Genomic DNA, 22645 nt, shown 5'->3' on the forward strand with positions numbered 1-22645 from the left:
GGATCCCTTAGGGTTAGGGGTAGGGTTAGGGGTAGGATCCCTTTAGGGTTAGGGTTATGATCCCTACCCCTAACCCTACCCCTAACCCTAACCCTAACTATTTCTGTTTATAGTGGGTTTTTTACTTTATTTTGATGATTGGCAGTTGTCACACATTTTTCTGCATGCGTTTAAAAAACGCAAACGCATGAAAAAACGCATGTAAACGCGGTAAAACGCCGCGTTTTTTTCACCACATGCAAAAACGCATGCATCAAAAAAACGCAGCGTTTACACGCGTTTACATGCGTTTTTTCACCATGCGTTTTTTTGCGTTTTTTACCGCAAAAACGCACCCGAAAAAACGCCAATGTGAAACCAGCCTAACATGGTCACTTACATCTGCAATGCTGTGTGAACACAGCCTAGACATAAAGAGAAAAAACTTCATAATCAATAGAATATTGTGAGAGTGAAGTTCTCATATACTTTGCCTTTGATAAAATAAAGGAGATTGAGAAAGAATGAAGGTTCAGCAGTGTATGAAGGGGTTTTTGTAGGGAACGTTTTGTATTTGGGATCGTTTAATGGTGCGGAACTGAACATTCCAAAAAGCTGATGCAGCATGAACACATCATGTAGGAGCTGGAGACAATTATTAGGTGGTGGTGAGCTAAATTCAGGAGAAATTTCATATGTGTAATTATATATAGTGCAGATTATTTGCATTTCATTGTGTAGGTTGGCAACATTTTGTAGCAGACGGAAGACAATTATTAGGTGGTGAGTGAAATTCCAGAGAGGCTTCTTGTGTGTAATTACCATGAAACCTCTGTGGGGTGATCACCCAAAATTTTATTCAAAGGGAATCTGTCAGCACGATACATCCACCTAAATTGCCATGGCCTTGCTACTCCCTGAAATATAAAGTCATCCATATTTATGTAATCTGTTGCTCCTTGACTAAGTTTTAATTCATATGCAAAGCTTAAACAGGTATTTTCAGTGTTTCTTTTTTTCATTTAAATTGACTACCTCTGTAATGCAAGTGTCTTGATGCAACGAACAGAGATCACGAAGCCGGAAACTGTCAGGGATTGATATAATTCAGCAACAACATAAAACAATTAGTTTTAGTAACTATGCAAATCAACAATAGAAAGAACAACAATAAGGCTGCTTTCACACATCCGGTTTTTGGTTTCAGGCTAAATCCGGCAAATTTGCAAAAAAATGGATCCGGTGTAAATTGTGAAAAACTGATGCACTGGATCCGTTTTTTAGCTGGATCCGGCTCTCTGTACTGCGCATGGGTGAGAGAGAGAGATCCCATGCCAGAAACAAAAACAAAGCTTCTGGGCATGCTCAATGTATAAAAAACGGATTCAGTCGCCGGATACGTTCATTCACACATCCGTTCCATGTGTTTATTGCCGGATCCGTCCCTTCAGGCTTTTTTGCCGGACACAAAAAACGTTGCAGGAGACGTTTTTTGTGTCTGGCAAAAAAGCCTGAAGGGACGGATCCGGCACAAAACGGATGAAACGCATGTCCTTCAGGCACAATCCAGCGCTAATACAACTGTATGGGGAAAAAACGGATCCGGCGTAAGAAAAAAACGGATCCGGATTGTGCCTGAAACTGCCGGATTGTGCCTGAAAGAAAAAACCTGATGTGTGAAAGCAGCCTTAGTTTTAGAATAACCAAGAAAGTCTTTAACTATTTAACGTTAATGTTTTTTGACGATGGTGGTGTGCCCAGTCATGGGAGTCATCACGCAAGTTCTCTCTGAGGCTTTGGCTCTAGTGGAGGTCACCGGGTTTTCCCACTAGGACGCAAGACACTTTCTGACATAGTCTATCAAAGCCCTTTGAGCCTCCGACGCACCAACCGGCTACCTCCCAACCTGTAAGCCTAATCAGAGCCGACTCCTATACCGTAGGTGATAGCTGGAAGTGACGGCCCTGCACACTTGCTCTTTTTCTCCGCAATTGGCAGCAAGCCTCGCCTGTCGCAGTCTTCTCAGCTTGACTGTCGGCACAAGTCTCTTATGCTTGAGGCATAGAGGACTAAGCCTCGGCTCTTGACAGGTGATGTCAGGCCTTGGTGTCTTGACCAGCGCAGATCCTGGCTATGACCCGCGTAGGCAGAACTTGGAGTTCTCCTGCAGGGAATGTGGAACTTATCAGGCGGTGACCGACCCCTGGGTGGTGCAGACTTCCCACTGAGGCCTGTCACGCTGGCCTTTGCAGTGTATCTTGAGAATGTCTGCTCCGTTCTCTTCCCTGTCGCCAAAACTCCTCGTGGTTTGGCTAGCAGGGCTTTTATGTCACGGAAGTCCTTCCTGTAGGTCACCTTATCAAGTCCAGCACACAAGGCCGCTCCCCCTGCAAATCTTCCAGCACAATCTGATTCCGCTTGATATCAGCTGGCCAGCAGATGGCAGTCTCTCATTAATGAAATATACTGCAAGAGTTCTCCAGAGATATGATGGCTTCTTATTATACCTCCTCCAATTGCCACTGCTCGGCTGATTCTGGAATAGTATTCCTTTTTCTTGTGTGCCTCTCTGTCCTAAAGTTATGCCCTTTCCCCACCCTTCAGTAATAAGAGTGAAAACTTTTCTTTCATCCAACTGGGTGTATACTACAGAAATCTTCTCTGGCACTGGCCAATCAAAACATGATACACCAACAGAGAAATTCTGTGGTATACATCCAGGATGTGGAAGGGAAAATTTACACCATCATTACCTGGGGGCATAACTTTGGAGTGGAGTGGCACATAAGAAAAAGAAAAACTGTTCCAAAATCAGTGGTGTAGCAGTAATTGGAGGAGATACCCTGTAAAAAAAATACAGTGATAGTATAAAGGCACTTTCTAAGTCTCTGTCTCCCAGGCTATATTCCCCTCTTAGGTCCCTTTCACACTTCCGTCTTTTTCCTGACGTCGAAATCTGTCGAGTTTTGAAAAAACAGGATCCTGTAAATTTTTCTGCAGGATCCTGTTTTTTCCCATAGACTTGTATTAGCAACGGATTGTGACAGATGGCCATCCGTTTCCTCCTTCGTGCACTGGATCCGTCAGAAAATAGCGGTCTGTCGTGCAAAGAAATGTTCAGAGGAATGTTTTTTCTTCACGTCGGAAAATCGCTCAGCGACGGGTCCTGCGCTGTCCGTTGTAGGCTACAAAACCTATGGACGCAGGATACGTCGCTAACCGTCAAGCACAGGAATCCAGCGACGTATCCCGTTTTTCCATTCTGAGCATGCCCAGAACGAATTTTCAAGTCAGGAGATTTTCTCTCTCTCCAATTCAAATGAGCTTTATTGGCAGGACTAAGCGCATGTTAGCATTGCCAAAGCATATGGTAAAAATAAAGGGGTGGGGTAGGGAGACATATAGAGGTCCAGGATATATCAGGCTCTTTAGTCGGGGAATAGGGACATGTCCAGGGTGGGGTACAGGAGTCCATGACATATCAAGCTTCTCTTAGGCTGCCGTCACACTAGCAGTATTTGGTCAGTATTTTACATCAGTATTTGTAAGCCAAAACCAGGAGTGGGTGATAAATACAGAAGTGGTGCATATGTTTCTATTATACTTTTCCGCTATTTGTTCCACTCCTGGTTTTGGCTTACAAATACTGGTGTAAAATACTGACCAAATACTGCTAGTGTGAGGGCAGCCTTAGTCTGTGGCAGGCACTGACATATTCCGCTGCTATGGCCGTTGCACTTTCCTCTTCCTCCTCCATGGAGGTGAAGTCTGGGAGGAGATCAGACAGTCTCTTGAAGTGAGTGTCCCTCACTGTGGAGTATTTGGGGCACCTCATCAGGAAGTGGGCCTAATCCTCCACGGCCTCCTGGGGGCACTGCTGGCAGAGTCTGCTCTCTCGAGGCTTGTAGTTCTGTCGGTGCTGCCCGGATTCGATGAGTAGGCTGTGGGTCTCAGTCGGTATCGGCTCAGGATCTGTTGCTCTTTGGTGTTTTCTAGTTTCTCTAGATATGGGGCCAGTTTGTACTCCCTCTGTAGGTTCTGGTATATCGTCAGTTTCTTGGATTTGTTTGTCGTTCCTCCAGATATTGAGATATTCCTCTTTGACTTTGTGTACCATCTTCTGGATTTCACCTTTTGTCAGGCCATGTTGGTTGATGGCTTGGTCAGACTGGCTTTGGGTACTTTTTGTTGGGAGGCTTCCTGGGGCTTCCTGGTGTAGGAAGGCTTTGTGATGGTAGGAGCTGGTACTGCTACTTTGTAGATGAGCCTTGAATAATAGTGCCTTCTTCTTTATTGCGATGTGTAGTGGGAATCTTCCCAGCTCTGCTCGGCAGGCGCTGTTTGATGTGCTCCGATGAACTTGGAGAAGATGCTTGCAGAACTCTAGATGTAATATTTTCATCGGCACAGAGTCCCACTTTGACCAGTTTGGCTATGAGACTGGGCCCCAGACCTTATTGCCGTACAGAAGGATTGGGGCAATGATGGAGTCAAAGATTTTCAACGATGGCATGAATGTATGACTGAAAGCCGGAGGCTCCTGGGAGAAATAAAGTTGATTTTCTCCCTGGTGCTACACTATTAGTAGTGCAGGTGGGCACCTTTATAACGCAATTAACCTGGCAAAACCTAAGATAGAAACAAAATTAACAGATACCCTGTTGTGCGTAAGTAAAAGAGTAACAGTGCCTATAAATAGCATAGGGTACTTAGTAAACACTGCTTTTTATATTTTTGTAAAAAAACTTAAAAGGCATCCCACCAATGCCAACTGGAGTGGTCCCAAAATCTAGCATCAAAATCTTACAATGTGTCAAAAATGACCTCAATGTGAATAAGGACTGAGCAGAAACAGGGCCCAACTGTGGACACCCAGCAGTGGGAAGTTATATAAATGTAATGCCCAGCTCCAAAAAACGGAGGCCACACCATTGCTTGCACTAAGCGCAAGAACCTAAAGCAAAATGTAAAAAGAAATTAACTGGCATATACAGTAAGTTGGTATACAGGCATGTGTAGAAGCATGTTCACACTGGCCATTGAGCCTGTTTTCACCTTCCTGACCAGGCCAAATTTTCTGACAACTGTCACTTTATGAGGTAATAACTCTGAAACACTTCAATAGACCCCACTGATTCTGAGATTTTTTTTGTGTGACATATTGTACTTCATAGTAGCGGTAACATTTATTCAATATGACTTGCGTTTATCTGTAAAAAAATAGAAATTTGGCAAAAATTTTGAAAATTTAGCAATTTTCATATTTTAATTTTTATACCCTTAAACCAGAGAGTTATGTCACACAAAATAGTTAATAAATAACATTTCCCACATTTCTACTTTACATCAGTACAATTTTTGAAACATTATTTTTTTTGTTAGGAAGTTAGAAAGGTTAAAAGTTGACCAGCAATTTCTCATTTTTCCAACAAAATTTACAAAACCATTTTTTTACTAGGCACATCATATTTGAAAACTGCACCCCTCAATGTGCTCAAAAGCACATTGAAAAAATGTATTAACCTTTCAGGTGATTCACAAGAATTAATGAAAGGTGGAGGATCTGATGATGACAGGAGCCCCTTTAGCAATATAGGAGCCAGGATCTGATGATGACAGGAGCCCCTTTAACAATATAGAAGCCAGGATCTGATGACAGGAGCCCCTTTAGCAATATAGGAGTTAGGATCTGATGATGACTGGAGCCCCTTTAACAATATAGAAGCCAGGATCTGATGACAGGAGCCCCTTTAGCAATATAGGAGCCAGGATCTGATGACAGGAGCTCCTTTAGCAATATAGGAGTTAGGATCTGATGATGACATGACCCCCTTTAGCAATATAGGAGCCAGGATCTGATGACAGGAGCCCCTTTAGCAATATAGGAGCCAGGATCTGATGACAGGAGCCCCTTTAGCAATATAGGAATTAGGATCTGATGATGACATGACCCCCTTTAGCAATATAGGAGCCAGGATCTGATGACAGGAGCCCCTTTAACAATATAATAGCCAGGATCTGATGACAGGAGCCCCTTTAGCAATATAGGAGTTAGGATCTGATGATGACATGACCCCCTTTAGCAATATAGGAGTTAGGATCTGATGATGACTGGAGCCCCTTTATCAATATAGGAGCCAGGATCTGATGACATGACCCCCTTTAGCAATATAGGAGTTAGGATCCGATGATGACTAGAGCCCCATTAGCAATATATGAGCCATGGTCTGATGACAGGAGCCCCTTTAATATAGGAGCCAGGATCTGATGATGACAGAAGTCCAACTGCACCCCTCATGGTGCTCAAAACCACATTCAAGAGGGGAAGATGCGCCATACTGAATTTCAGTTTTTGATTAAATGGCTTGAGGGTGCCTTGTCACATTGGCAGAGATACTGAGGAGCCAGAACAGTGGAATCCCACCCCCCCATAAGTGCCATCATTTTACAATCTATACCTCTCAATGAGTTTATCTAGGGGTGCAGTGAGCATGTTGATATCACATGTGCCTCACATAAATTGATATAATTGGGCAGTGAAGAAAGAATAATTATATTTTTAACCACTAAAATATTATTTTAGCCCCAAATTTAAATTTTTTATAAAGGCCAATATGAAAAAATGAACCTCTCAGTTTGCTGTGAATTTCTCCTGAGCACACCAACGCCCTTCATGTAATCGGGAACTTCTTATGAGACACAGTACAAGACTGAGAAGGGAAGGAGCGCCATATTATATTGCAGATTTTTCATTATGGTTTGCGGGTGCCATGACCCACTGGGAGAGCCCCTGAGGTGCCAGAACAGCAGAACCCCATTTCACAAAGTACACATCTCAATGAATTCATCTAGGGGTGCAGTGATCATATTGACACCACATGTATGTCAGAGAATTTTATACCATTGGTCAGTGAAGAAAAAATAATCACATTTTTACCACCAAACATTTTGTTTTAACCCCAGATTTTGCATTTTAACAAGAGGAAATGGGTAAAAATGTCTCCAAGATTTGTCACGCAATTTCTACTGAATGTGGAAATACCTCATGTGTGGCTGTACAGTACTGCTTAGCCACATGGCGAGACTCGGGAGGGATGGAGCACTATTTGCCTCCTGGAGAGCAGATTTTCCTAAAATAGTTTGCGTATGCCATATACCGAGCCCCAAAGTGCTAAAAGAGCAGAATCCCTCCATCAAGTGACCCCATTTTGGAAATTATACTACAGGTGTAGTGATTTTACTCTTTGGGTGTTTTCTAGAAACAAGCAGCAGTGGAGGTTGCTGAGTGAAAATTGCAAATCTGCTATTGCGGTGCTGAGTACATTATAGGGCGTATGTATGTACAGGGCATATGTCAGCTGAAGACCTGGTGGTGATCGCACACGCACAGCTCCTGTGGGCGCAAAATCGCCTTGACGTATCCATATGTCCAACGTCAGTAAGTACTATGTATGGCTACGTCGAAGGTTGTGAAGGGAGTAAACAAACAAAACCTAAGATAGAAACAAAATGAACATATACTCAGTTGTAAGTAAGTAAAAAGCAAGAGTGCATATAAATATCATAGGGTATTTAGTAAATACTGTTTTTGATTTTAAAAAAAGTGTAATAGCCAACCATCCCACCAACAGGTCTTTTGAAGAGAAGGTGAAGATTGCCACACACCCAAAAAAAATCTTACCAAAGTAGAAGGAAGAATCAAATAATGACAAGCTAGAGAAAAAGGATCGTATAACACGAGGTAGAAATCCTCTGTTTGACATGCAGTTGGTATCTTTTAACCTAAAACTCCCATAGGAGATTAACCAGAGAAAAAAATGCATGAGTAAAAAAAAAAATACTGATTTATTATACTAGATGGTGGCCCGATTCTAACGCATCAGGTATTCTAGAATATGCATGTCTACGTAGTATATTGCCCAGTCACGTAGTATATTGCCCAGTCACATAGTATATTGCCCAGTCACGTAGTATATTGCCCAGCTACGTAGTATATTGCCCAGCCACATAGTATATTGCACAGCCACGTAGTATATTGCCCAGCCACATAGTATATTGCCCAGCCACATAGTATATTGCCCAGCCACGTAGTATATTGCCCAGCCACGTAGTATATTGCCCAGTGACGTAGTATATTGCCCAGCGACGTAGTATATTGCCCAGCCATGTAGTATATTGCCCAGCCACATAGTATATTGCCCAGCCACGTAGTATATTGCACAGTGACGGAGTATACAGCACAGAGCCACGTAATATAGAGACTTAAAATATAAAATAAACATATACTCACCTTCCGAAGGCCCGTTGAAGTCCTGCTATACTCACGATCCGCCGCCTTTCCCGCTCCTCGCGACGCTCCGGTGACCGCTCCATTGCAAGCGGCAGCTTCCGGTCCCAGGGTTGGTATGAGCAGGACCTGTGATGATGTTGCGGTCACATGACCGTGACGTCATGGCAGGTCCTTGTCACATACAATCCTTGCCACCGGAACCTGCCGCTTGCATGGAGCGGTCACCGGAGCGTTGCGAGGAGCGGGAAAGGCGGCGGATGGTGAGTATAGCAGGTTTTTTTTATTATTATTATTTTTAACATGACATATTTTTACTATTGATGCTTCATAAGCAGCATCAATGGTAAATAGTTGGGGACACACAGGGTTAATAGCAGTGGTAACGGAGTGCGTTACACCGCGGCCCGTTACCGCTGCCATTAACCCTGTGTGAGCGGTGACTGGAGGGGATTATGGAGCGGGCGCCGGGCACTGACTGCAGGGGAGTAGGGGACTCTGACTCTGATTCAGCATGCGCCAGCAGTGGAGCTGATGAGATGCTCTGCAAAACCCAGAGCAGCAAGGGAACAAGGAGGAGGGGTAAGTATTGTGTGTGTGTGTGTGTGTGTGTGTATGTGCATTATAGTTAGTGATGAGAGAACGTGCTCGCCACTACTCGGTACTCGCTCAAGTATCACTATGCTCGGTGTACTCAGCGAGCACCGAGGATTTCCAGGATTGTTGGGCGGGAGCTCGGGTCTCCGCTCTGCAATTCTAGAGCTCTTTAGAGCGCCAGTGCAGGGATTGTCAGCCATGCACTGTAATGCCGCAGCCATCTTTGTTGTGGTATTACAGTGATTGGCTGGCCGCACAGTGTCATCAGGTCTATAAGAGACCTGGCACCGCCCTGCTCGCTGCATTCTGCTCCGGATTTAGCGAGTGTAGGGAGAGCTGCTGCTGAGATAGGGTCAGAATCGTGGTTTTAATAGTGTGGGTCTGCAACTGTTCAGTCCACAACTCCTGAGAAACCAACAGTCCTTTTTAGGGATAATTCTGGGGTCCCGAGATTTCAGCGCTAGGTAGGCAGGGCACAGAATATCCACATCAGTGCAAGGCCTGCAGGCACTGTATGTGCGTACATAGCTCCCACTGCATCCTTCCCAAAGCTCCATAACTGCCTGCTGCTGCTTATTTACTATATTCCTAGCTGCAGTTTTCCTTTTTTTTTTTTCAATTCACCAAAAAGCAAAAAAAAATCTAATACAGTCTATTATGTCAGGCTAAGAACTGGTGTTTCTGTGTTTGAAAAATCGTATTTCCGCAGGCATACGTAGCATAAGGCTGGAGTCACACACAACGTATAAAAATACGGTCCATTTTTTACCAACCAAATACACAGAAATATTCCCTGAACAGTGATCCGTATGTCATCCATTGGCAAGGTGTGGCTGCGTATTTTAACAAAAAAGTGTGAAACAACTGAAATTATGTCTTATATTCTAGGTTCTTCAAAGTAGCCACATTTTGCTTTGATGACTGCTTTGCACACTCTTGGCATTCTCTTGATGAGCTTCAAGAGGTAGTCACTGGGAATCTTGAAGAAGTTCCTAGAGATGCTTAGCACTTGTTGGCCTTTTTGCCTTCACTCTGCGGTCCAGCTCACACCAAACCGTCTCGATTTGGTTCAGGTCTGGTGACTGTGGAGGCCAGGTCATCTGGCGTAGCACCCCATCACTCTCCTTCTTGGTCAAATAGCCCTTACACAGCCTGGAGGTGTGTTTGGGGTCATTGTTCTGTTGAAAAATAAATGATGGTCCAACTAAACGCAAACCGGATGGAATAGCATGCCGCTGCAATATGCTGTGGTAGCCATGCTGGTTCAGTATGCCTTCAATTTTGAATAAATCCCCAACAGTGTCACCAGCAAAGCACCCCCACACCATCACACCTCCTCCTCCATCCTTCACGGTGGGATCCAGGCATGTAGAGTCCATCTGTTCACCTTTTCTGTGTCCCACAAAGACACGGTGGTTGGAAACAAAGATCTCAAATTTGGACTCATCAGACCAAAGCACAGATTTCCACTGGTCTAATGTCCATTCCTTGTGTTCTTTAGCCCAAACGAGTCTCTTCTGCTTGTTGCCTGTCCTTAGCAGTGGTTTACTAGCAGCTATTTTACCATGAAGGCCTGCTGTACAAAGTCTCCTCTTAACAGTTGTTGTAGAGATGTGTCTGCAGCTCTAATTTGAGCTGCTGTTAACCTGCGATTTCTGAGGCTGGTGACTCGGATAAATTTATCCTCAGAAGCAGGGGTGACTCTTGGTCTTCCTTTCTTGGGGCGGTCCTCATGTGAGCCAGTTTTTTTGTAGCGCTTGATGGTTTTTGCCACTGCACTTGGGGACACTTTCAAAGTTTTCCCAATTTTTCCAACTGACTGACCTTCTTTTCTTAAAGTAATGATTGCCATTCGTTTTTCTTAGCTGCTTTTTTCTTGCCATAAAACAAATTCTAACAGTCTATTCAGTAGGACTATCAGCTGTGTATCCACCAGACTTCTGCTCAACACAACTGATGGTCCCAACACCATTTATAAGGCAAGAAATCCCACTTATTAAACCTGACAGGGCACACCTTTGAAGTGAAAACCATTACCGGTGACTACCTCTTGAAGCTCATCAAGAGAATGCCAAGAGTGTGCAGAGCAGTCATCAAAGCAAAAGGTGGCTACTTTGAAGAACCTAGAATATAAGACATAATTTCAGTTGGTTCACACTTTTTTGTTAAGTATATAATTCCACAGCCTCATTACTGAATCCCAAAGCTGGTTATAGGGCTATATTTGGGAACACTATTATCATTCAAAATATCTTATAAAAGATTACCTTTATAAAGCAGTGAAATTTCCTGTAATAAAGTATAAAATAGTTTAATAATATCACACTATATGTGGTTTTAATAAAAGCATATACAGTACCTTATGTATTATAAATAAAATGAATAAAAGTTATTTTTTTACTTTAGGGATCTTCAGTTAGGAATTTTTTGCCTTAGGCAGGTTATTGGTAACCTACGCTGACCCTATGAATGAAATTGTTGGTGTGTTCTTTCAATTCCTGACACACTCAGACGGTTCTCCCTCTGGTCATTTAATAGAAAACCGAATTTGAAGTTGGCGCATTGCTCCTTAAAGTTTGTCATCACAAAATAGCCAAGAGTGTTGGAAGGGGTTTAAGAAAACAATCACTCTGTCCTCTGCAATGTTTACTTGACTTATTGTGACTCCATAGCTGGGCTGCAAGTGTCGGGCGCTTGAGACATCATTTCTAGGCTGCCTAGCGCAGAGGGCAGCAATGCTAACCCACTTGCCTACAGAAAATAATTCTCAATTTTTGGGAGTAACCCCTCGTATGCATTTGTTTTTTTCCCCATACTTTATTGACTATCACATCACCTCTTCCTAAGCATTTCCTGTGTTCACTCCTCTCCCCTTTATGTGGCTTCTTGATCAGTCTTCAGTTTTTTTAAACCCTGTTGTTACTGTACTGTGCATTCTTGTTTTTTTTTACCTTGAGAAAGGCATCGGTCCGGTGCCAAAATGCGTTGGGACAATAAAAAAACATTTTGGGAAAAAAAGGCTTCCCATTTACCATAGCGCAGCCAGTTGAATGTGATATTATATCAGCAGTTATATGTGTCTACAAGTATTGAGCCTTCCCACAACACCACCAGGTGAGCGCATACTCCTGCCTTTTACTTTCCTTTCTCTATGTGTGTGCAATTTGGTCCTCCAAACAGTTTTTCAAAAATACATTTCTGAATAGGAAGGCTGAAGAACAATAGCGCAAGTAGGGTCTTATCCGATTAAATTGGAATAGGACTAGGAAAAAAACCTGCTAACCTTTTTAAGGTTATGTAACACAACCATAAATAGCGCTTGACCACAGCTGCTGTAGACCCAGAAAGCAAAGATAACAGGGATGGGTTAAATTCTGCATGGCCAGATGGACAATTAGGCTACGTGCACACGTTGCGGAATGGGGTGCAGAATTTTCTGCACCAAATCCGCATCTCCTGGCAGATTTCCGCAGGTGCAGAAAAGCTGCGGAATTGATGCGGAATTTGTGCAGATTTTACCCCTGCGGATTTCTAACATGGAAGGGTCCAAATCCGCTGCAGTTCCGTATAAAAGAAGAGACATGCACTTCTTTTCAATCTGCTGCGGATTCAGTGCGGATTTTTCTGGCACAGTTTTTTGGTCCCCAATTGATTAACATTATACTGTAAGTATTGCATTGCGGAACTGCAGCGTTTCTGCGCGGAAAAATCTGCTACGGATACGCACCAATTCCACATCATGTGCACATGGCCTAAAGGATACATACCCACACAGTCTGTACTCTTTACACCTCCTTAACAGTACAAACAAAAGAAGAGATCTGTATCATAATAAAACTTCAAAAGTTTATTGAAAACTACATATAAATAAATACTTTAAAATGATATATCTTGGAGCAAGGAGTACCTCTTGGGACATAAAATAACTGGAATGTCTCTAAGACATTACAAAAATGTAATAAAAAAAAAATACAAATATCCTAAGTTATCTAATAAGGGCAGAAATGCTTCAGAAAATCTGCAACATCAAAAACTCACCATACATTCAATGTGGGACCATAACCCCATTATATGTTTATGTATAATTTGGCTTTTATTGAAAAGAAATTCAAAACAATCAAGTAAAAAAGGATTCAGCAAAATAACGATTACTGAGTACAAAAAGAAATCTCATTTACAACTGTATATCAAGACCTGTAGCCAACAAGTCCCGAAATAATAGAACTTTCAGGTCAAAAGTCATTTTTAATCAAGTTGAACAAAATCTGAAAAGAAGAATAAATCCATGGCGAATGTAGGAATCCCTCTCCAGGGAGACTGTATGACCTTTAGCGATACATATGAAGTATCCGCTGAAAGAGAGCGACTCAAACAAGAGAAGCTAGGTAACTCCAAGTAATCTACTATATAAAGCTGAATGTGTGTATGTGTGTGTGTGTGTGTGTGTGTGTGTGTGTGTGTGTGTGTGTGTGTGTGTGTGTGTGTGTGTGTGTGTGTGTGTGTGTGTGTGTGTGTGTGTGTGTGTGTGTGTGTGTATGTCCGGGATTGGCATCTGCACCGTCGCAGCTACAGCCACAAAATTTTGCACACTCACACGTCTGGACCCCGAGAGCGTCATAGGCTATATTGTGAGGCAAAATTTTAACCCCGCGTGTTGCAATTCACCAAACAATTTTGCCCCTATCTACATAATGGGGAAAAAAGTGAAAGGAAAAGTGTTGGAAGCGTCCCTACAGCAACAAAATTTTGCACAGTCACACGTCTGGACCCTGAGAGCGTCATAGGCTACGTTGTGAGGTGAAATTTTAACCCTGCGCGTTCCAATTCACCAAACAATTTTGCCCCTATCTACATAATGGGGAAAAAAGTGAAAGGAAAAGTGTTGGAAGCGTCGCAGCTACAGCAACAAAATTTTGCACAGTCACACGTCTGGACCCCGAGAGCGTCATAGGCTACGTTGTGAGGTGAAATTTTAACCCCGCGCTTTCCAATTCACCAAACAATTTTGCCCCTATCTACATAATGGGGAAAAGTGAAAGGAAAAGTGTTGGAGGCAAATTGACAGCTGCCAGATGTGAACAAGGGGGACTTAAAGAATGAGAGCGATGGCGCCAAAGAGTATATACCGATCAGTTGCTAAGGTGGGGCCCCGACATGAGATACTCACCACACATGGGGATATGAACACACACACAAAATGCGCCACACACTACCACGTGCTTGAACACATATACCACCCTCAGCACACATTTCACCACACATACACCAACCTCGCCACATAAAAGTCGAAACACAAAAGTCGCCGCTCAAAACTCACCACGCGCAAAACTCGCCACATGCAAAAACTAGGCTCACGCAAAACTCGCCACAAGTGCAAAACTCACCTCATGGAAAACTCGCCACACGCAAAACTTGCACACGCGGAAAAATTGCCACATGCACAAAATTTGCAACACATGCAAAAGTTGCCTCACACAAAACTTGCACATACTCAAAAGGCACCACACATAAAACTCACCACGCGCAAAACTCGCCAAGCGCAAAACTTGCTGCACACAACTTGCTACACTAACCTGTCATATGCAATTCGACACACAAAAAGTTGCTACACGCATGTTGCCACACAAAACTCAACACACACAACTTGACAGACGAAACTCGCCCTAAAAGACACACAAGTCTGGTATTATCCTTCAAAAATAAAAATCTGATTAATAAGCAGACAAACTACAAGAGCAACAAATGTACCATATAGGAAATACAGCAGCTGTCAGTCACATGACCTGTCTATTATGTGTATGTGTGAGCTAATATATACTGCCAGTTGGAGGGCTTCCTGTTGGCTGGGGATTTATCAGGCTGCCAATTTATCTTACAAATACTGAGGTAAAAATACTGAGCAAATAACGTGTTAACGAGGTCTAATACAGGAGATCACACAGGTATATACTATATACAGGGGAGATGACACACAGATATATACTATATACAGGAGAGATGACACACAGGTATATACTATATAGAGGAGGAGATGACATACAGGTACATACTATATAAAGGAGGAGATGACATACAGGTATATACTATATACAGGAGGAGATGACACACAGGTATATACTATATACAGGAGCAGATTACCTACAGGTATATACTATATACAGGAGGAGATGACATACAGGTATATGCTATATATAGAAGATGACATACAGGTATATACTATATAGAGGAGGAGATGACACACAGATATATACTATATACAGGGGAGATGACACACAGGTATATACAGGAGGAGATGACATACAGGTATATACTATATATAGAAGGAGATGACATACAGGTATATACTATATATAGGAGATGACATACAGGTATATACTATATATAGGAGGAGATGACATACAGGTATATACTATATATAGGAGGAGATGACATACAGGTATATACTATATACAGGGGAGATGACACAGCAGGTATATACTATATACAGGGAAGATTACATACAGGTATATACTATATACAGGAGATGACATACAGGTGTATACTATATAAGGGAGATGACAAACATGTACTGTATATACTGAGGTGAAAATGAGAGGTGTGAGGTGAAAATGAAAAGGTGTGAGTGCAAAATGAGAGGAGTGAGGGAAAATAGTGTAGTGATCGGAAAATGACAGATGTGAGGTCAAAATGACAAGTGTTAGGGGGGAATGAGAGGAGTGAGGGAGAAAATGAGAGGTGTGAGGGAGAAAATGAGAGATGTGATTGGGAAAATGAGAGGCGTGATGGGAAAATAAGAGAAGTGAGGTGCTATAACTAACCACAGATATTTACTATGCCCAGGCAACGCCGGGCTCTTCAGCTAGTCTAATATATAAAGCTGAATGTGTGTGTATGTGTGTGTGTGTGTGTGTATGTATGTACTGTATGTGTGTATGTCCAGGATTGGCATCTGCACCGTCGCAGCTACAGCCACAAAATTTTGCACATTCACACGTCTGGACCCCGAGAGCGTCATAGGCTATGTTGTGAGGCGAAATTTTAACCCCGCGCGTTCCAATTCACCAAACAATTTTGCCCCTATCTACATAATGAGGAAAAAGTGAAAAGGAAAAGTGTTGGAGGCAAATTGACAGCTGCCAGATGTGAACAAGGGGGACTTAAAGAGTCAGAGCGATGGCGCCAAAGAGTATATACCGTACAGATGCTAAGGTGGGGCCCCGACATGGGATACTCACCACACATGGGGATATGAACACACACACAAAAGGCGCCACAAACTACCACGTGCTTGAACACATACACCAACCTCGCCACATAAAAGTCGAAACACAAAAGTCGCCGCTCAAAACTCGCCACATGCAAAACTAGGCTCAGGCAAAACTCGCCAAACGTGCAAAACTTGCACACGCGGAAAAATTGCCACATGCACAAAAGTTGGAACACATGCAAAAGTTGCCTCACACAAAACTTGCACATACTCAAAATGCACCACACATAAAACTCGCCACGCGCAAAACTCGCCATGCACAAAACTTGCTGCACACAACTTGCTACACTAACCTGTCACATGCAACTCGACACACAAAAAGTTGCTACACGCATGTCGCCACACAAAACTCATCTCACAAAAGTCGCTACATGCATGTCGCCACATGCAACTCAACACACACAACTTGACACATGAAACTTGCCCTAAAACACACACAAGTCTGGTATTATCCTTCAAAAATAAAAATCTGATTAATAAGCAGACAAACTACAAGAGCAACAAATGTACAATATAGGAAATACGGCAGCTGTCAGTCACATGACCTGTCTATTATGTGTATGTGTGAGCTAATATATACTGACCAAATAACGTGTGAACGCGGTCTAATACAGGAGGAGATGACACACAGATATATACTATATACAGGAGGAGATGACATACAGGTATATACTATATACAGGAGGAGATGACAACCTGGTATATACTATATACAGGGGAGATGACATACAGGTACATACTATATACAGGGGCGATGACACAGGTATATACTATATACAGTGGAAATGACACACAGGTATATACTATATACAGGAGGAGATGACATACAGGTATATACTATATACAGGAGGAGATGACAACCTGGTATATACTATATACAGGGGAGATGACATACAGGTACATACTATATACAGGGGCGATGACACACGTATATACTATATACAGTGGAAATGACACAGGTATATACTATATACAGGAGGAGATGATAAACAGGTATATACTATATACTGGAGGAGATGTTACACAGGTATATACTATATACAGGAGAGATGACACACAGGTATATACTATACACAGGAGGAGATGACACACAGGTATACACTATATACAGGAGAGATGACACACAGGTATATACTATACACAGGAGGAGATGACACACAGGTATATACTATATGCAGGAGGAGATGACACACAGGTATATACTATATACAGGAGCAGATGACACACAGGTATATACTATATAGAGGAGGAGATGACATACATGTATATACTATATACAGGAGGACATGACACACAGGTATATACTATATACAGGGGAGATGACATACAGGTACATACTATATACAGGGGCAATGACACACAGGTATATACTATATACAGTGGAAATGACACACAGGTATATACTATATACTGGAGGAGATGATAGACAGGTATATACTATATACAGGAGCAGATGATACACAGGTATATACTATATACAGGAGGAGATGACTTAAAGGTACATACTATATACAGGAGGAGATGACACACGTATATACTATATACAGGAGGAGATGACTTACAGGTACATACTATATACAGGAGGAGATGACACACGTATATACTATATACAGGAGGAGATGACATACAGGTATATACTATATAAAAGAGGGGATGACACATAGGTATTTAGAGGAGGAGATGACATACCGCAGGTATATACTATATACAGGGGAGATGACATACAGGTATATACTATATACAGTTGATGACTTACAGGTATACAGTATATACAGAAGAGATGACATACAGGTATATAATATATACAGGAGGAGATGACACATGGGTATATACAATATACAGGAGGAGATGACATACAGCAGGTATATACTATTTACAGGGGAGATGACATACAGGTATATACTATATACAAGAGAAGACATACAGGTGTATACTATATATAAGGGAGATGACAAACATGTATATACTGAGGTGAAAATGAGGGGTGTGAGGTGAAAATGAAAAGGTGTGAGTGCAAAATGAGAGGAGTGAGGGAAAATAGTGGAGTGATTGGAAAATGACAGATGTGAGGTCTAAATGACAAGTGTTAGGGGGGAATGAGAGGAGTGAGGGGGAAAATAAGAGGAGTGAGGGGGAAAATGAGAGGTGTAAGGGAGAAAATGAGAGGCATGATGGGAAAATAAGAGACGTGAGGTGCTATAACTAACCACAGATATTTACTATGCCCAGGCAACACCGGGCTCTTCAGCTAGTAATGGTATAAACACGAAAGGAAAGAATGGACGAAGAAGAGGAATAAGGGGGGCAAGGAGGAGAGAGAAAGAAAAAAGGGAGGGAGGAACCATGAAGTCTGATATAAAAGTGGGCAATATGCACCCCAATAATGATGTCCGACTAACCCACATTGTTCAATCTGTCTTCCTTATGGATTAGAAAAGTGGAATTGAAAATCCTGCGAGTCCATATACAAAATCCAAGGACCCATTATATGTATACACAAAGTTTTTAACCCCTTTACCCCCAAGGGTGGTTTGCACGTCAATGACCAGGCCAATTTTTACAATTCTGACCACTGTCCCTTTATGAGGTTATAACTCCGAAACGCTTCAACGGATCCTGGTGATTCTGACATTGTTTTCTCGTGACATATTGTACTTCATGATAGTGGTAAAATTTCTTTGATAGTACCTGTGTTTATTTGTGAAAAAAAACGTAAATTTGGCGAAAATTTTGAAAATTTTGCAATTTTCAAACTTTGAATTTTTATGCAATTAAATCACAGAGATATGTCACACAAAATACTTAATAAGTAACATTTCCCACATGTCTCCTTTACATCAGCATAATTTTGGAACCAATTTTTTTTTTGTTAGGGAGTTATAAGGGTTAAAAGTTGACCAGCAATTTCTCATTTTTACAACACCATTTTTTTTTAGGGACCACGTCTCATTTGAAGTCATTTTGAGGGGTCTATATGATAGAAAATGCCCAAGTGTAACACCATTCTAAAAACTGCACCCCTCAAGGTGCTCAAAACCACATTCAAGAAGTTTATTAACCCTTCAGGTGTTTAATAGGAATTTTTGGAATGTTTAAATAAAAATGAACATTTAACTTTTTTACACAAAAAATTTACTTCAGCTCCAATTTGTTTTATTTTACCAAGGGTAACAGGAGAAATTGGACCCAAAAAGTTGTTGTCCAATTTGTCCTGTGTACGCTGATACCCCATATGTGGCAGTAAACCACTGTTTGGGCGCATGGGAGAGCTCGGAAGGGAAGGAGCGCTATTTGACTTTTCAATGCAAAATTGACAGGAATTGAGATGGGACGCCATGTTGCGTTTGGAGAGCCACTGATGTGCCTAAACATTGAAACCCCCCACAAGTGACACCATTTTGGAAAGTAGACCCCCTAAGGAACTTATCTAGAGGTGTGGTGAGCACTTTGACCCACCAAGTGCTTCACAGAAGTTTATAATGCAGAACCGTAAAAATAAAAAATCATATTTTTTCACAAAAATTATATTTTTGCCCCCAATTTTTTATTTTTCCAAGGGTAAGAGAAGAAATTGGACCTCAAAAGTTGTTGTCCAATTTGTCCCGAGTACGCTGATACCCCATATGTGGCAGTAAACCACTGTTTGGGCGCATGGGAGAGCTCGGAAGGGAAGGAGCGCTATTTGACTTTTCAATGCAAAATTGACAGGAATTGAGATGGGACGCCATGTTGTATTTGGAGAGCCACTGATGTGCCTAAACATTGAAACCCCCCACAAGTGACACCATTTTGGAAAGTAGACCCCCTAAGGAACTTATCTGGATGTGTGGTGAGCACTTTGACCCACCAAGGGCTTCACAGAAGTTTATAATGCAGAGCCATAAAAATAAAACAAAATTTTTTTCCCACAAAAATTATTTTTTAGCCCCCAGTTTTGTATTTTCCCTAGGGTAACAGGAGAAATTGGACCCCAAAAGTTGTTGTCCAATTTGTCCTGAGTACGCTGATACCCCATATGTGTGGGGGAACCACCGTTTGGGCGCATGGGAGGGCTCGGAAGGGAAGGAGCGCCATTTGGAATGCAGACTTAGATGGAATGGTCTGCAGGCGTCACATTGCGTTTGCAGAGCCCCTAATGTACCTAAACAGTAGAAACCCCCCACAAGTGACACCATTTTCGAAAGTAGACCCCCTAAGGAACTCATCTTGATGTGCTGTGAGAGCTTTGAACCCCCAAGTATTTCACTACAGTTTATAACGCAGAGCCATGCAAATAAAAAATCTTTTTGTTTTCCCACAAAAATTATTTTTTAGCCCCCAGTTTTGTATTTTCCCAAGGGTAACAGGAGAAATTGGTCCACAAAAGTTGTTGTCCAATTTGTCCTGAGTACGCTGATACCCCATATGTTGGGGTAAACCCCTGTTTGGGCACACAGGAAAGCTCGGAAGGGAAGGAGCACTGTTTTACTTTTTCAACGCAGAATTGGCTGGAATTGAGATCGGACGCCATGTCGTGTTTGGAGAGCCCCTGATGTGCCGAAACAGTGGAAACCCCCCAATTATAACTGAAACCCTAATCTAAACACACCCCTAACCCTAATTCCAACGGTAACCCTAACCACACCTCTAACCCTGACACACCCCTAACCCTAATCCCAACCCTATTCCCAACTGTAAATGTAATCTAAACCCTAACCCTAACTTTAGCCCCAACCCTAACTGTAGCCCCAACCCTAACCCTAGCCCTAACCCTAGCCCTAACCCTAGCCCTAACCCTAACCATAGCCCTAACCCTAACCTTAGCCCTAACCCTAGCCCTAGCCCTAGCCCTAACCCTAGCCCTAATGGGAAAATGGAAATAAATACATTTTTTTTTATTTTTCCCTAACTAAGGGGGTGATGAAGGGGGGTTTGATTTACTTTTATAGCGAGTTTTTTAGCGGATTTTTATGATTGGCAGCCGTCACACACTGAAAGACCCTTTTTATTGCAAAAAATATTTTTTGCAATACCACATTTTGAGAGCTATAATTTTTCCATATTTTGGTCCACAGAGTCATGTGAGGTCTTGTTTTTTGCGGGACGAGTTGACGTTTTTATTGAAAACATTTTTGGGCACGTGACATTTTTTGATCGCTTTTTATTCCGATTTTTGTGAGGAAGAATGACCAAAAGCCAGCTATTCATGAATTTCTATTGGGGGAGGCGTTTATACCGTTCCGCGTTTGGTAAAATTGATAAATCAGTTTTATTCTTCGGGTCAGTACGATTACAGCGATACCTCATTTATATCATTTTTTTATGGTTTGGCGCTTTTATACGATAAAAACTATTTTACAGAAAAAATAATTATTTTTGCATCGCTTTATTCTCAGGACTATAACTTTTTTATTTTTTTGCTGATGATGCTGTATGGCGGCTCTTTTTTTGCGGGACAATATGACGCTTTCAGCGGTACCATGGTTATTTATATCTGTCCTTTTGATCGCGTGTTATTCCACTTTTTGTTCGGCGGTATGATAATAAAGCGTTGTTTTTTGCCTCGTTTTTTTTTTTTTTTTTCTTACGGTGTTTACTGAAGGGGTTAACTAGTGGGACAGTTTTATAGGTCGGGTCGTTACGGACGCGGCGATACTAAATATGTGTACTTTTATTGGTTTTTTTTTTTTATTTAGATGAAGAAATGTATTTATGGGAATTAATATTTTTTTTTTTTTTTTCATTATTTTGGAATATTTTTTTTAATTTTTTTTACACATTTGGAAAATTTTTTTTTTACTTTTTTACTTTGTCCCAGGGGGGGACATCACAGATCAGTGATCTGACAGTTTGCACAGCACTCTGTCAGATCACTGATCTGACATGCAGCGCTGCAGGCTTCACAGTGCCTGCTCTGAGCAGGCTCTGTGAAGCCACCTCCCTCCCTGCAGGACCCGGATCCGCGGCCATCTTGGATCCGGGGCTGGAGGGAGCAGGGAGGGAGGTGAGACCCTCGCAGCAACGCGATCACATCGCGTTGCTCCGGGGGTCTCAGGGAAGCCCGCAGGGAGCCCCCTCCCTGCGCGGTGCTTCCCTGCACCGCCGGCACATCGCGATCATCTTTGATCGCGGTGTGCCAGGGGTTAATGTGCCGGGGGCGGTCCGTGACCGCTCCTGGCACATAGTGCCGGATGTCAGCTGCGATAAGCAGCTGACACCCGGCCGCGATCGGCCGCGCTCCCCCCGTGAGCGCGGCCAATCGGCTATGACGTACTATCCCGTCCAGGGTCAGATAAGCCCAGGGCACCTCGACGGGATAGTACGTCTAAGGTCACAGAGGGGTTAATGAGGATTTAGAAATGGATTCTGCTCCTAAAGCCACATAATAATAGTGTCAATACTCTTTGAGTCAGTTTCCAGCTGAATTTAATTGGATAGCTCATTTAGTGTACACAGGATTGGGTTATTTTGAACATTTCCCAATAAATTTAATAGGAGAAAGTTTATCAAAGAGTATTTGAAGCATTTTTTTAATG

Source organism: Ranitomeya imitator, chromosome 6 (genome assembly GCF_032444005.1).
Source record: "Ranitomeya imitator isolate aRanImi1 chromosome 6, aRanImi1.pri, whole genome shotgun sequence".
NCBI classification, from domain to species: Eukaryota; Metazoa; Chordata; class Amphibia; order Anura; family Dendrobatidae; genus Ranitomeya; species Ranitomeya imitator.